The following is a 12,991-nucleotide window of genomic DNA, read 5'->3' on the forward strand; positions in this document are numbered from 1 at the left end:
ATCCTGTCACCAGATGGCTAGAGCTGTTATCAAGTATATGAGCCTAGGAGTCCATTCACTTTTCTTGTATGGATTCAGCTCACGTGTCCAGGTAATTGGTCATCAAGTGTGTGGTACAGGCTCTGTCCTACAGTCTTAGAGGGCCAGGGGTGATTGGTGTAGGTACAGGTATCTGGTTGCAGCAGGGGGTCATGCTCTCAACAAGGCAGGAGGCTGACAACTGTCCCTCAAGTGTCTGTGAGGAAAGTGTATCCCTGTTCCCTAGAGTGCACAGATAGGTGGGTTCTGCAGATGGACCATGGGTATCCAATGCTTTTGGTTGTAAGGATGGGGAGGTACCAGTTATCCTTGGATCCCTGTTGTGGGTGGGCGGGTGGCTGGGTGACATGGGTGGAGCCACCAGTCCTTAGGCCCCTGATGTGGGTAGGTGAGGACCCTGTTTAACAGGCAAATCAGTGTCAAATATTAAACACCCACCTCACTATCACACAGCTAAAACAGTTGCAGTCTGCCAACAAGGGTGCATTCTTCTGAAATAGGTCTACACAGGTCCATGCAGGGGGGAAGGGTATTCAAAGACCATGCACCATTTATGCCTGGACAGGAGCTGCTTCTGTCCTGAGCTCCCCAGGTTAGCGGAGATGGCAGATTATCTTCTTCCCCAACTGTGAATTTATTCCTTCTCTAAGGCCAGGAGAATGGCTCATGGCACTCAGCAGAGCTTATCTCGGCCCAAGGAAATCAGCAGACACTGAACTGGCTTGGGGGCTAGGGGCGTGGTAAAATATACCAAGTACTTAGCTTTTGCTGAGAGCTCCATTCTTCTCTGGTTCTGAGGTATGATTAGGCTGTGCAGCTGGCTTTTTCTCCCTGAGGAAACTGCAGCTGAGTGCTACCACCAGCCCACCACAGTCGCTCCCGGGAATGCTGCCTGAGGATTCCTGGTGATTCAGGTCTGGCAACTCCTCTCCGCTTCTGAACCACCTCTCTCTCCCCCTGCCACTCGGTTCATTTTCTAACTTTGCCTTTGATGTTCAGGGCTCTTACCTTGTCGTAAATATAATCATTTCACTTATTTATTTGGGGTCTTTGTTGTAAGAGGGATCACTGGAAGCCTCTAAGTACTCCGTTGTCTTGACCCCACCTCCTCAATTTTGAAGATTTTATATCTGAGGTATTTATTATACCAAGTGGAGATGCTAGACAGACAGTTGAATAAATGGGTCTGCATTTCAGGGAGGGATATCTAGAGACGTAAATGTGGGAAGCATCTTCCTATAGATGATATAAAGTCATGAGACTGGATAACATCACAAAGATAGTGAGTGTAGAAAGAGAAGAGAAGTAGTCCATTAACTTCCAACATGAAATTTTCAGAGAGAAAAGGGGAACCAAGAATGGGCATCCAATGGGAAAAGAGAGACGTAGTAGAGAATGATATGCCAGAAGCCAAGTGAAGAAAGTGCTTTACAAAGAAGGGGATGATCAATTGTGTGAAATCTTTAGGAGATGTCAGGTAAGATAAAAATTACAATTAACAATTTGACTTTGGAAAGTAGAGGCCATGTGTACTGGACAGGGCATTTTTGTGGTGCTCTAGGTCAAAATACTGATTGACGTGGGAATAAGAAGGCATAAGAGAAGAATTAAGGCAACATCTATAAACAACTTTTTTTTTTTTTTTTTTAACTGTAGGTAGTATATATATCAGGAAACATTTGCCATTTCAACATATTCTACGTACTCAATTCAGTGATATTAATTACATTCATCATATTGTTCAGCCGTCACCATTATCTGTTTTCAAATATTTTCATCACCCTTAAGAGAAGCTCAGTGCCCTCTAAGCAATGACTCCCTATTTCGTCCTTCCTCAAAACCTTGGTAACCATTATAAACTTTAGTCTCTATTGATTTGATATATTCTAGATTTTTCAAGTAGGATCATACACTGTCCTTTTGTGACTGACCTATTTCACTCTTTGGAGCCCTGGTGGCACAGTGGTTAAGAGTTCAGCTGCTAACCAAAAGGGATCAACTCAGTGGCAATGGGTTTGGTTTTATTTCACTCAGTATAATGTTTTCAAGTTTCATCCATGCTGTAGCATGTATCAAGTGTTCATTCTTTTTTATGGCAGAGTAATACTCCATCGTATGCATATACCACATTTTGTTTACCCATTTATCTGTTGATGAACATTTAGGTTGTTTGGACTTTTGTTACAAAGAAAACTGAGAAATAGAAAAGTTGCTGAGGATAATGTGGGGGAAAACTTTTTTATTTTGTTTTGTTTACAGAGAGATGAAAAGATATAATAAATGGTTTGAATTTAAAGATACAACGTTTTGATCCTGTGAAGAATGGCCATGCAAATGTACTATTCTACCTTGCTAGGTCAGCTTTTTTTTTTTTTTTTCTTTATAGAGCTTTACCAAAGGCTTTAACACAGCAACACATCATTAAAAAGGGTTCCTATTTTTCAGTCAAGTACTTTAAAATATGATCGACTCTCAAAAACACCTCCTCACTTGTAATAGTCATTGTTAAACACCCAAGTTAACTTACAATCTTTTAACAGGTTAAACACTAGCACTTAACTCCTAAAGTATATTAGCTACAAATTGAACATTAAGTAAAAAGCACTCAAGGCTATTTAAGGCTTTAGTGCCTTCTTATAAAGATACGGTATTTGCAATCAGATGTGGCTTTATAGGTTATTATGGAAATAATCCACAGAAAATGTTTCTAATTGGTATTATAAGCAAATGTTTCTCTTTGGAGCTAGAGCTGAATCTAAGCAAAGGCTTTGGTGAAAGTTAAGTAAACTCCCTTACCCTCTGGGTCCATTTATTTTTGGCTGTCTCTGGGTATCTGGACAGGAATAAGCAGGGACCCTGGAATGGGGGTTATATTTAATTGACCCTCCCATCAGTACCTGTTTGCTTTGAGAGGCAGGTGAGCACCTGATCATCAGCAACACCCACTGCCACAGTAAGGAGACATCTAACTACTCCTTTGACTCCTGGCACTGGCTACATTACCACTTTCTTTTCCAATTCCCCACCCTCTTGCCCAGAGATGAGCTCTAAAAGCCCAGAGCTCAAGGTGAAGAGATTGAAGCTAAAGCAAAGAGTTATGCCAATTTCCAGTGAATTTGTATTGTTAGCAATTTAACTTTTCAAAGGATTTTGGAGTAAAGCAATCAACTCTCCGCAGGAGTTGGACAGGACACAAGGTTGAGATTGCTGAATCAATATGTGGAAACCTGACTGATAAGTTGGGTAATTTGATGCAGGATTTGGGACAACCGGAGATAAATTACTTAACACAGTTGGGAACCAAAATTGTGTTCAGAGAGGAGTGAGGAGAATTGTACTGACAGGGAAGTGATGGGCACAAACAAAGCTCTTATAAGCATTCTTCCATATGCAACTGATGGATATATATCAGTTTACATTGCAGGGGGTGGGGAGGGATTGTAAAATATGTGTAAATCAAATTGATATGAATGACTCCTCTTTATGTAACTATAGAAAAAAAAAAAAAAACCCACTACTGTCAAGACTATAGAATGGTTAAAGCTGAAGTATACGAAAAGGCTGATTTGGTGGAGAGCAAAACAGCTAATAAAAGTCATTTTTTCACCTCTCTGAAACATGCTGAAAACTTTTTAGAATTTGGCTTGATTAATGACTAACTTGTGTAAAAATACTTTATTAAAGTTTATTCATACTTTTAACTAGCTCGTATTTGTGTACTGAAGGAAAGTTCCTTTTTTTTTTTTCCCTAAACTAAAACCTCTCTGTTGTGTCATATATTCAGTAATTGCAAAAACGAAGATGAATAGATCTGGCAACCTAGTCAACCCTTGAACATGTGAGGTGGGGAGGAGGGGAAGGAGGATGCAGAGAAGGGCAAGCTCAGTTAATTATTTACAGTCTCAGCTACTGCCAGATAAGAGAAAATGCTCCCTTGTACACATGTATGTGCAAACAATTATTTGAGAGGGTTGTGTCATTTCTTCATTTCTCTAGTGAAGACTTAAGAGAGGAAGGCCTTTCAGGGTGTAGCAGAGATTTGGTTTTTTGTTTGTTTGCTTGTTTGTTTTCGCTTTTCAGATTCCATTTCCCCTTGCTAATAGATTCCTGGAGCCCTGGTGGTGCAGTGGTTAAGAGCTACAGCTGCTAACCTAAAGGTCTGCAATATGAATCCACCAGCTGCTCCTTGGAAACCCTATGGGTCAGTTCTGCTCTGTCCATAGGGTCACTATGATTCAGAATCGACTTGAGAGCAATAGTGTTTTTTGTTTGTTTGTTTGTTTTGTTTTTGTTTTTTTTAAAATAGATTCCTGATTTATTTTTGAGAAAACACCTTCTCCCTAATAAGCATGCTCTCTTATTGTCATATCTGATGAATGACATGTGATCTGAGCTAGGCCAGTCAGATGCTTCCTTTTGAGCAGAAGGGCAAAGAGACCAAAAGTTAGTAGAATTCCATCCTATTCTAACAGCCATGACCCACCCAGATTTTTATTCTTCTGAAACTATGTGCTTCTTGCTTGCTCGCATCTGGGACTATCTGACCTGCTTGTTTCCACATCCTATGCTCATATCCAACATCCATGTATTCTGTGATTCCTCTATTATTTTTGTTTCCAATAAATTCTCTTTTGCCTAATTTAACGAGTTAGTTTCTGTTGCTTGAAATCAAAGATCTAAACATGATACATAGACTCATAATTTGCTGTCCCCATTGCTGACAATTCTACTGTGTATTAATCCATCAGTCTAGCCTTTCATAGGAGTCCCTGAATGGCAAAAAGGGTTAAGTCCTCTACTACTAACCGAAAGGTTGGTGGTTCGAACACACCCAGAAACACCTCAGACGACAGGCCTGGTGATTTGCTTCTGAAAGATTGCAGCCTTAAAAGCCCTATGGAGCAGTTCTATTCATCACACACGCAGTCGCCTTGAGTTAGAATCAACTAGATGGCAACAAACAAAAATGTTTCTTCCATAAACATAGGCAATGTGTGTGTGTGTGTGTGTGTGTGTGTGTGCACGAGAAATCTCATCTGAGCTCTTGACCACTTACTTTAGTGTCTTTAGCAATTTGTTCGTATTGTTAGTATGGCAAAACCTATCCTTTTCCTTGGTATCCTTTCTCAGTGAAATTGGTCAATCAAGTATTCACTCACAAATACCAAAATATCTAGGAATCATCCTAATACTTCCCTTCCCTCCACTGCGTTTATCCAATGTTTCACCAAGTCTTAATGATTATACCTTCTTAATGACTCTCACATCTGTAAACAAGACTCCATCTCCACCACCACTCCTCTGAATGATGGTCTTCCTCTTCTGAACTCCTGCAAGAGCTATCTGACAGGTCTCCTCGTATTTACTTGTGTCCCTCTCAAATCTACTCTTTATATATGAAACCAGAGTGATCCTAATAAAAACTTTAGTAGCTTACTAGAACTCTTAAGACAACGTTCAAAATCTTTAATGTTCCCTCCAAGCCAATTCGTCTGAAGCCCTTAATCAAACCCCTCATTCACTTAACATCTGTTCTCTGTTGAACTGGTCTTTTAACTCCTGAAAAAGCTATGATTCCTCCCATCATGGAGTTTCTGAGCCTGCCTCTAAATACTTTGTCTGGTAGTCTCTCCCTCATTTTTTTCTAATTAAATCTTAAGCATCCTTCACACAGAAGCTAAATATCATGTCCCCATAAAAACTTTTCCTAACTGTACCAACTAGATCAAATTCCACTAATGTGCTCTCTTCTAGAATCATAAACTTCTCTTCACAGTACTTAACTCTGTTATGATTTATATTGTTGAATTTTGTTACCCCTACCCTCCTCCCCACCACAGAGTCTAAGCTACATGAAAGCAAGATACAAATCAACTATTTTAATCATTGTTTCCCCAGAACTAAATGGAATTGTCTACCAAGTGATAAGCAATTATAATGAATGAATGAATCTTTCCTGCAACAATATGAATTTCTTGAGGAACTACAATGCCTGATAAGAAATAGTTGTTGATGCAGCTTCCATTTGGGTTCACTGAAGGAACTTCTCACCCTGACCACCAGAGGAAGGTAATAAATATTTTCTTCATCATTTAAGGTCATGCACACATTTTTGGCCACACTCTGAAGTGTCATAATTTTTACACAAAGCCGTCCATGAAAATCTGAAATAATCAACTTCAGCAAAACAATTAGCTTTTCCATTAATACACTACTCTATTTGAAATGAAAACGCTGGTGGCATAGCGATTAAGTGCTACGGCTTCTAACCAAAAGGCCAGCAGTTCAAATCTACCAAGCGCTCCTTGGAAACTCTACCGGCAGTTCTACTCTGTCCTACAGGGTCGTTATGAATTGGAATTGACTCGATGGCAATGGATTTGTTTTTTTGGCTGTTTGTAATGCTTACTAATAAACCCTTTTGATACTTAAGAAAAACTGTAAATTAAATAGGAATCCTACCCAAATCAATTCCCAAACCCATTTGATTATTCAGTAGCAACCAGAATATAAATTCAGAATAAAATTCTAGCACCTATGCCTATGATCCCCTTCATGGACTCCTGTGTTGATGAAGCTTGTTGGCCTGCTGTCACTTTTCAGCCTTTGCCATACCCCTCAGATGCTGACTAGTGTTGACAATTGGCAGTCAGTATACCTTGGAATTAATAAGTCAATTGTGATGAGAAGATATTTATCATTCCTCTCCAGTCATGCTTTGTCCTTGCCTGGTGGGAGGGTGCTCAGATGACTTCATTTAAGCTATAAGAGATGGTCAGTGTCAGCACAGGGGAGGTTTATTTGGCTTGTAGAAGATCTATTCTGGAAAAAATGAAATACTAATTTTATGCTTACTAATGAATAGCAATGGGACTCAAGCATGCTTTCAGAAAACAACTTTATCACCACTTCAAACCTGGTAAATTCAAATGTGCTCTATTGTGCTAGTTATTTCCTAACCCCTGGATGAAATGGAATGCAGACGCTCCTTTTATCATGAGTTTCTGATAATAAAATATCCTTTGAACAATTAACTTTAGAGTAATACACAGATTCAGGACTTCAGTAGGCATTACAGCAGATCTATCAAAGCTTACTCTGATATACCTTTAACTTCATTAAAGGATATCTTCATGGAGCTAATTTCTTCTGCCAGTAGGGGCCAGGCTTCCAGACCTCGGATGTTCTGGAAGACATTCAGTAGGCATTCACAAAAAGGAAACTTGGAATGTTGGCAGTGCTGTTACTTAAGAAACCTGGGGACTTTATTGGTTAATGCCTACATGGCAATGAGGACAGATAACCCATTCATAAATTGAGTTGTAGCTCTGATTTCATTAGCAAAGAGTATGTATAGAGGATATCTTTCAAGTGTGGATTGAAAACAATCCTCTTCCCTAAGTCTTTGCCAGTGCTAATTTGGATTTCATGAGAAAGCACTTGGAAATTATCTTGCATTCTCTAATTTATAGCTCATTTTCAACCAAGATTAAGCAATAGAAATGCAGACGCTCTGTTACATAGGCCTCATGAACACTGATAAGAAATACAGAAATAAGATGCAACTCAAAGCCACAATGAAATACAACTTCATCTCCACTAAAATGACTATGGGGTAAAAAAAAAAAAAAAACAGAAAATAATAAGTGTTGACAAATATGTAAAGAAATTAGAACCCTCATCCACTGCAGCTGAGATTATAAAATGGTGCAGCCACTGTGAAAATCAGTTTGGCAGTTCCTAAAAAGTTAAACATAAAACTACCATATCATCCAACAATCCCAATCCTAGATAAATAGACCCCAAAAAACTGAAAGCACAAAGGCAAAGAGAAACCTGTACCTCAGTGTTCATTGCAGGACTGTTCTTAATGGCCAAATGGTGGTAACAGCCTAAGTGGTCATCAGCATATGAAGAGACAAGCACAATGGAGTATATACCTACAACGAAATAAAGAGAAATGAAGACCTGATAATGCTACAACATAGACGAAGCTCAAAAACATTATGCTGAGTAAAATCAGTTAGTCACAAGAAGACAAATATTGTATGATCCTACTTACATGAAATATCTAGAACAGGAAACGCATAGAGACTAAAGTTTATTAGTGGTTACTAAAGGTGGATGAGAGAGGGAAAAAGGGAGTCATTGCTTGGGAGCATTGAGTTCCTGTTAATGTTGGTGGAATAATTTGGAGGTGGAGAGTGGGGATGGTTGTACAAAATGATAAACATAATCACTGATATTGAACTGTACATGTAAAAAATGTTGAATTGGAAAACATTTTGTTATATATATATTACCACAATAAAAAAAAAAGTGATGATTTATTGTTCTAAGCTATCAACATTTCCTCACCCTACAAATATGTAAGGTGGACACAAAATTTGGCTCTGGAGGAAAGGAAAACAAAAATAATTATGTGGCTATTTGGTTTGTTTTTTGCTTTTCCTTCGTAAATGTTATCTCTTATAATTCTTGAAGCCACCCTGGCTGAAATTCTTCGGAAGGCAGATATTAAAAAGATCATACAATACTAAAGCTTTTGAAATAAAATTGTTATAATTGCTAAAGATAAAATAAAATAATAGAAATGGGGTGTTAGCCATCTCCCACAGATAGAGGATTGCCTCCCCCAAAGGAGAAAACATGGTTAGCTGCCAGCCTAGGACCAACCCATAGTGTAAACAAACAAACAAAAAGCTGTTATTTCATAGTGCTACACTTATCCTTGCTACCCTGGATAAATCGGTGAAAATTAAGGTGGGAGATTCATAACTGTAAACAAGAAAAGGAAGCTATTATTTTCAGCATTTGTTTAAGCTGTTCCAAGGCACAAGGTATTTATCCCCAGGAGTTATAGGAACTTTGGAATAAGGTGTTTCAGAAGGCAACGATTTTACTCTGGAAGTGCTGGCAGCAATCTTGTAGCATTTGAAGGTGAAGAAGGAAGCCAAATCCAAGAAAAAGAAGTCAAAAAAATGTAGAGGCTATTTAGTCCTTGATGAAGGCATTTCAGCTCCAGATCAAATTGTGTCCAGATCTGTCCAATTATGTGGCAGATAATTTTCCAGTTTTTTTTTTTTTTTTTTAGCTCTACCTACATCTCACCTAAGACCTGTGTAATTATGCCCAAGGAAGACGCTTCCCAGGTGCTATCTTATCACCAACTCCAAAAACACAAACCCACTCACTAAGGGAAAAAAAAAAGTCAATCTATTCCAAGATTCCAAAGAGGACCACTAGAGGGAGAGAGTAACAGGACGAGGTTTCCTGCCCTACTTACTTCCTCCCTTCCCCACCCCTGATGGTGAGAGGCACTTTTGATGCTGCACTGTGATTATTTTGAAAGAATTATGCCTAGTCCTACAAAGGACATAAAGAATTAGTTGCTAAAGTTAAACCTGAACCCACCCATGATTTCCTTCATTGCCTTGTCCTTAAAGCACCCTATAAGGATGGAACTAAGGATACAATGTCCTGGTAAAGTCAGTAAAAAAAAAAAAATTGGGAATGATGTAGAGAAAATTAAGGGAGGAAGGAGTAGAAGGAGATGGTTTCTATACATCTACCCTCTGTAGACTGTGTAGACTGAAAGGTGACAATGTGAAAAGAGAAGAATGTTCTGTAACAGACATTAGACTTCATAGGTCCCTCGGTGGCACAAATGGTGTGTGCTTGACTACTGCCTTAGGCTGTGTTCTCTAGAGAAGCAAAACTAGTAAAGCATATAAATATCTATATAAACTAAAAAGCAAAACAACCCCAAACCATTCCCATTGCTGTCAAGTCTATTCCAACTCATAGCAACCCTACAGGACAGAGTAGGACTTCCCTGTAGGGTTTCCAAGGAGCGCCTGGTAGATTTGAACTTCTGAGATATTTATATCAAGGAAATGGCTTATACATTGTAGAGGCTGGAACATCCCAAGTCCGTGGGTAAGGCTGGAGGCTTCTCCTGATTCACCTAGCCACAGGACTGGCAAACCCAAGATCGGCAGGTCAAACAGCAGGGCTCTTGCTTGTTGGTTGTGATGACCGAGAAATCCCAAGATCAGCAGGCAAGACAGGAGCTAAGCTGCTAGCTCAAGTCCCAAGAACTGGAGGCCAGATGAACAGGAGCCAACTGCAGGATCCCAAGCAAGCAAATGCTCTCAAACCTTGCCAGAGAGTTCACCTATATTGGATGCAAGCCACACCCCCAAGGAAACTCTCTTTCAACTAATTGGCTACTCACAGCAGATCCCGTCATGGAGGTGATCACATTATATCAAATCTCACCATCGAAGTGATCACATCATCATATGACTGCCAAAATACAGCATAACTGCCAAACCACTAAGAATCATGGCCCAGCCAAGTTGACGCACAACCTTAACAATCACAACTGCTAACCTAAAGCTTGGCATTTCAAAGCTACCCAGTGGTGCCCCCGAAGAAAGGTCGGGTGACCTGTTTCCATAAAGTTTACAGCCATTGAAAACCCTATGGAGCAGTTCTACTCTGCAACACATAGAAGTTGTACTCGACTGACAGCAATAGGTTTGCTTTTTTTGTTTCATTTTTACCAAACTTAATGCATTCTTTATTGGGAAAAATAACAGATTGTTCCTGTGAAGACTTTCAATGTTTTGCAAGAGATAGCAAGCAAAGCAGTTACAAAACAAACAGCTCTGGAACATGCTTAAATGTTTCTTTTCCATCCTTTCAGCCTTTTGCCCCACTTTTGGCTGTCTTTGGTACAGCCTCTGCCACTTTTATAATATATCAACTGCCACATTCAAAGGCAATATATTTCGTTCTCTCCAGTACAACCTTAAGCTAAAAAGAAAAATATCTGTTGAGGCTTTTTTTCTTTTTTTAACTTTCTCCAGTTGTGCCTCATCAAACCTGTGCTAGAATCTATACTTGGTCTAGCATGTGAAGGACCCGCTCGTATGACCTACACAAGTTCTTCGTATTCATTTGCTTTAACCTCCTCCTCTCCACCCTTAGCCCCAGGATTGTTGTGCAAAAGAATTTTACTTAGAAACTGTACTAAGAAGTCTATACTTTATTGTTGGTTTAAAATACAATAATTCTTTATGATCAGAAGAACTATATATAAATACTTTCTTGGGTGCCATCCAGTTGATTTTCAACTCAGTGAGCCCATGTATAAAACAAACAAAAACTTGTTGCTGTTGATTTGATTCTAACTCATAGCGACTCTATAGGACAGAGTAGAACTGCCTTATAGGATTTCCAAGGAGTTGCTGGTGGATTCGAACTGCCGACCTTTTGTTTATAAGACGAACTCCTAACTTGGCTACCCCATGTATAGTGCGCATTAATAACAGAATATTTTACAAACAGATCCTAAAGCAGCTTCTTTCCAAGGAGCAGTAGAAATTTAAATTACTTTCAAATACAGACACTTCCATTTCATGAAAACCTGGAGAAGAAAAGAAATGAGAATACACTGCATGCCTCATATCTAGAGGGCAGTTGTTTTCTCCCCACTTGCCACGGAGAGAAGTGAACTGAGAAAAAAAGTGCTTACCCAAAGCTGCCATGGATATGTAAATGCTTTTGGATTTTTTCCAAAGATTTTAACCAAATATTCAACTCATAACAAGAATTCCCCGTGGCACTGTTCAAGCATGCCGAAGTTACACATTATAAATGGAAGCCAAATCACACACTTATGTAAAATGACTGGTATAGCAGAAAAACACGTTATGTATTTAATAAGCAATCTCAAGCTTGTAATGTAGAGAAACCCACTTGTAATTTCCTTCATGGTGTTTTTTTTTCCACTGCACATACTGTTCATTTTTAAAGCTCTTTTATAAAAATCGGCTTAACCAATATACCATCACTTCAATTTTCTTTGCCCATTTCTTTGAAAAATGGCGCTCCCGTTCTTGAGTATTAGTCATATTGAAATGCGTGAAATGTGGTTGGACAGCGTTCTTTAAAGCGTGTTTTTTACTTATAAATATGTACATTAAAAAAAGAAGCCATTGATAGGTGTTTATACTCCATATAAGCATGCTTTCTATCTTTTCCAACCTGTGGGATACGTTTCAAACAAACGCCATTTATTATTTTGTCTAGCAAATGAAGGTAGTTAGAGCTCATTATACTGACATTTACTACCCCATGGTTCTGATTGCTTTAATGAAGTATCCTAATGGGCATTTTTGCCAATTAAGCATAAGGTAACTGTGACAAATTAAAGTAGTGGGTATGACAGTCATTTCTGAAACACTCTAATCTGAAATCCTGCCGGCAAAGCTAAACCGTCCATTCAAAGATGAAACTATCCATGATTGCTTTTCACTTGACCCTTTACTGGTTGGGTTCCCTCTCTACTGAATTACTTTACGGATTCTTATGAAATTTCAGTTTTCTTTAATTAGATAATTTCTGACTCCATTTGAGGTATTTGTAAACGTGTTTTCATTCGGCTGCGCCTAAGATTGTGTTATATTATTTGAGAGGGATCTACACATGCTGTTCTCTATCGGACAGAAAAATATTATATTGATAATTAATTTCCCTGTGGGCTAATGTGGAAACCCTGGTGGCAAAGTGGTTAAGAGTTCAGCTGCTAACCAAAAGATCAGCAGCTCGAATTCAATCAGTGCTGCTTGGAACCCCTAAGGAGCAGCTCTACTCTGCCTTATAGGATCACTATGAGTCAGAATGGACTTTACAGCAATGGGTTTTAATGGGTGGCCTAACATTATAAGAAATTTCTCTCTAATCAACTTTGCTTGAAAAAAAAAAAAAAGGTATTTTGCCAGCGATGTATATTGGCTTAGGTTTTCAGGGCACTTTAGATTTATTTTTAACCTTGGCTTCCTGTTCAAGAAGAAAAGATCATCTTCTTCCTAAGGATTTTTCTCCTCTTTTGCTGATTAGCTATAGAGTGAGAAGAAGCACCTGACGGTCCACATTAAGAAGG

Source organism: Elephas maximus, chromosome 18 (genome assembly GCF_024166365.1).
Source record: "Elephas maximus indicus isolate mEleMax1 chromosome 18, mEleMax1 primary haplotype, whole genome shotgun sequence".
NCBI lineage: Eukaryota > Metazoa > Chordata > Mammalia > Proboscidea > Elephantidae > Elephas > Elephas maximus.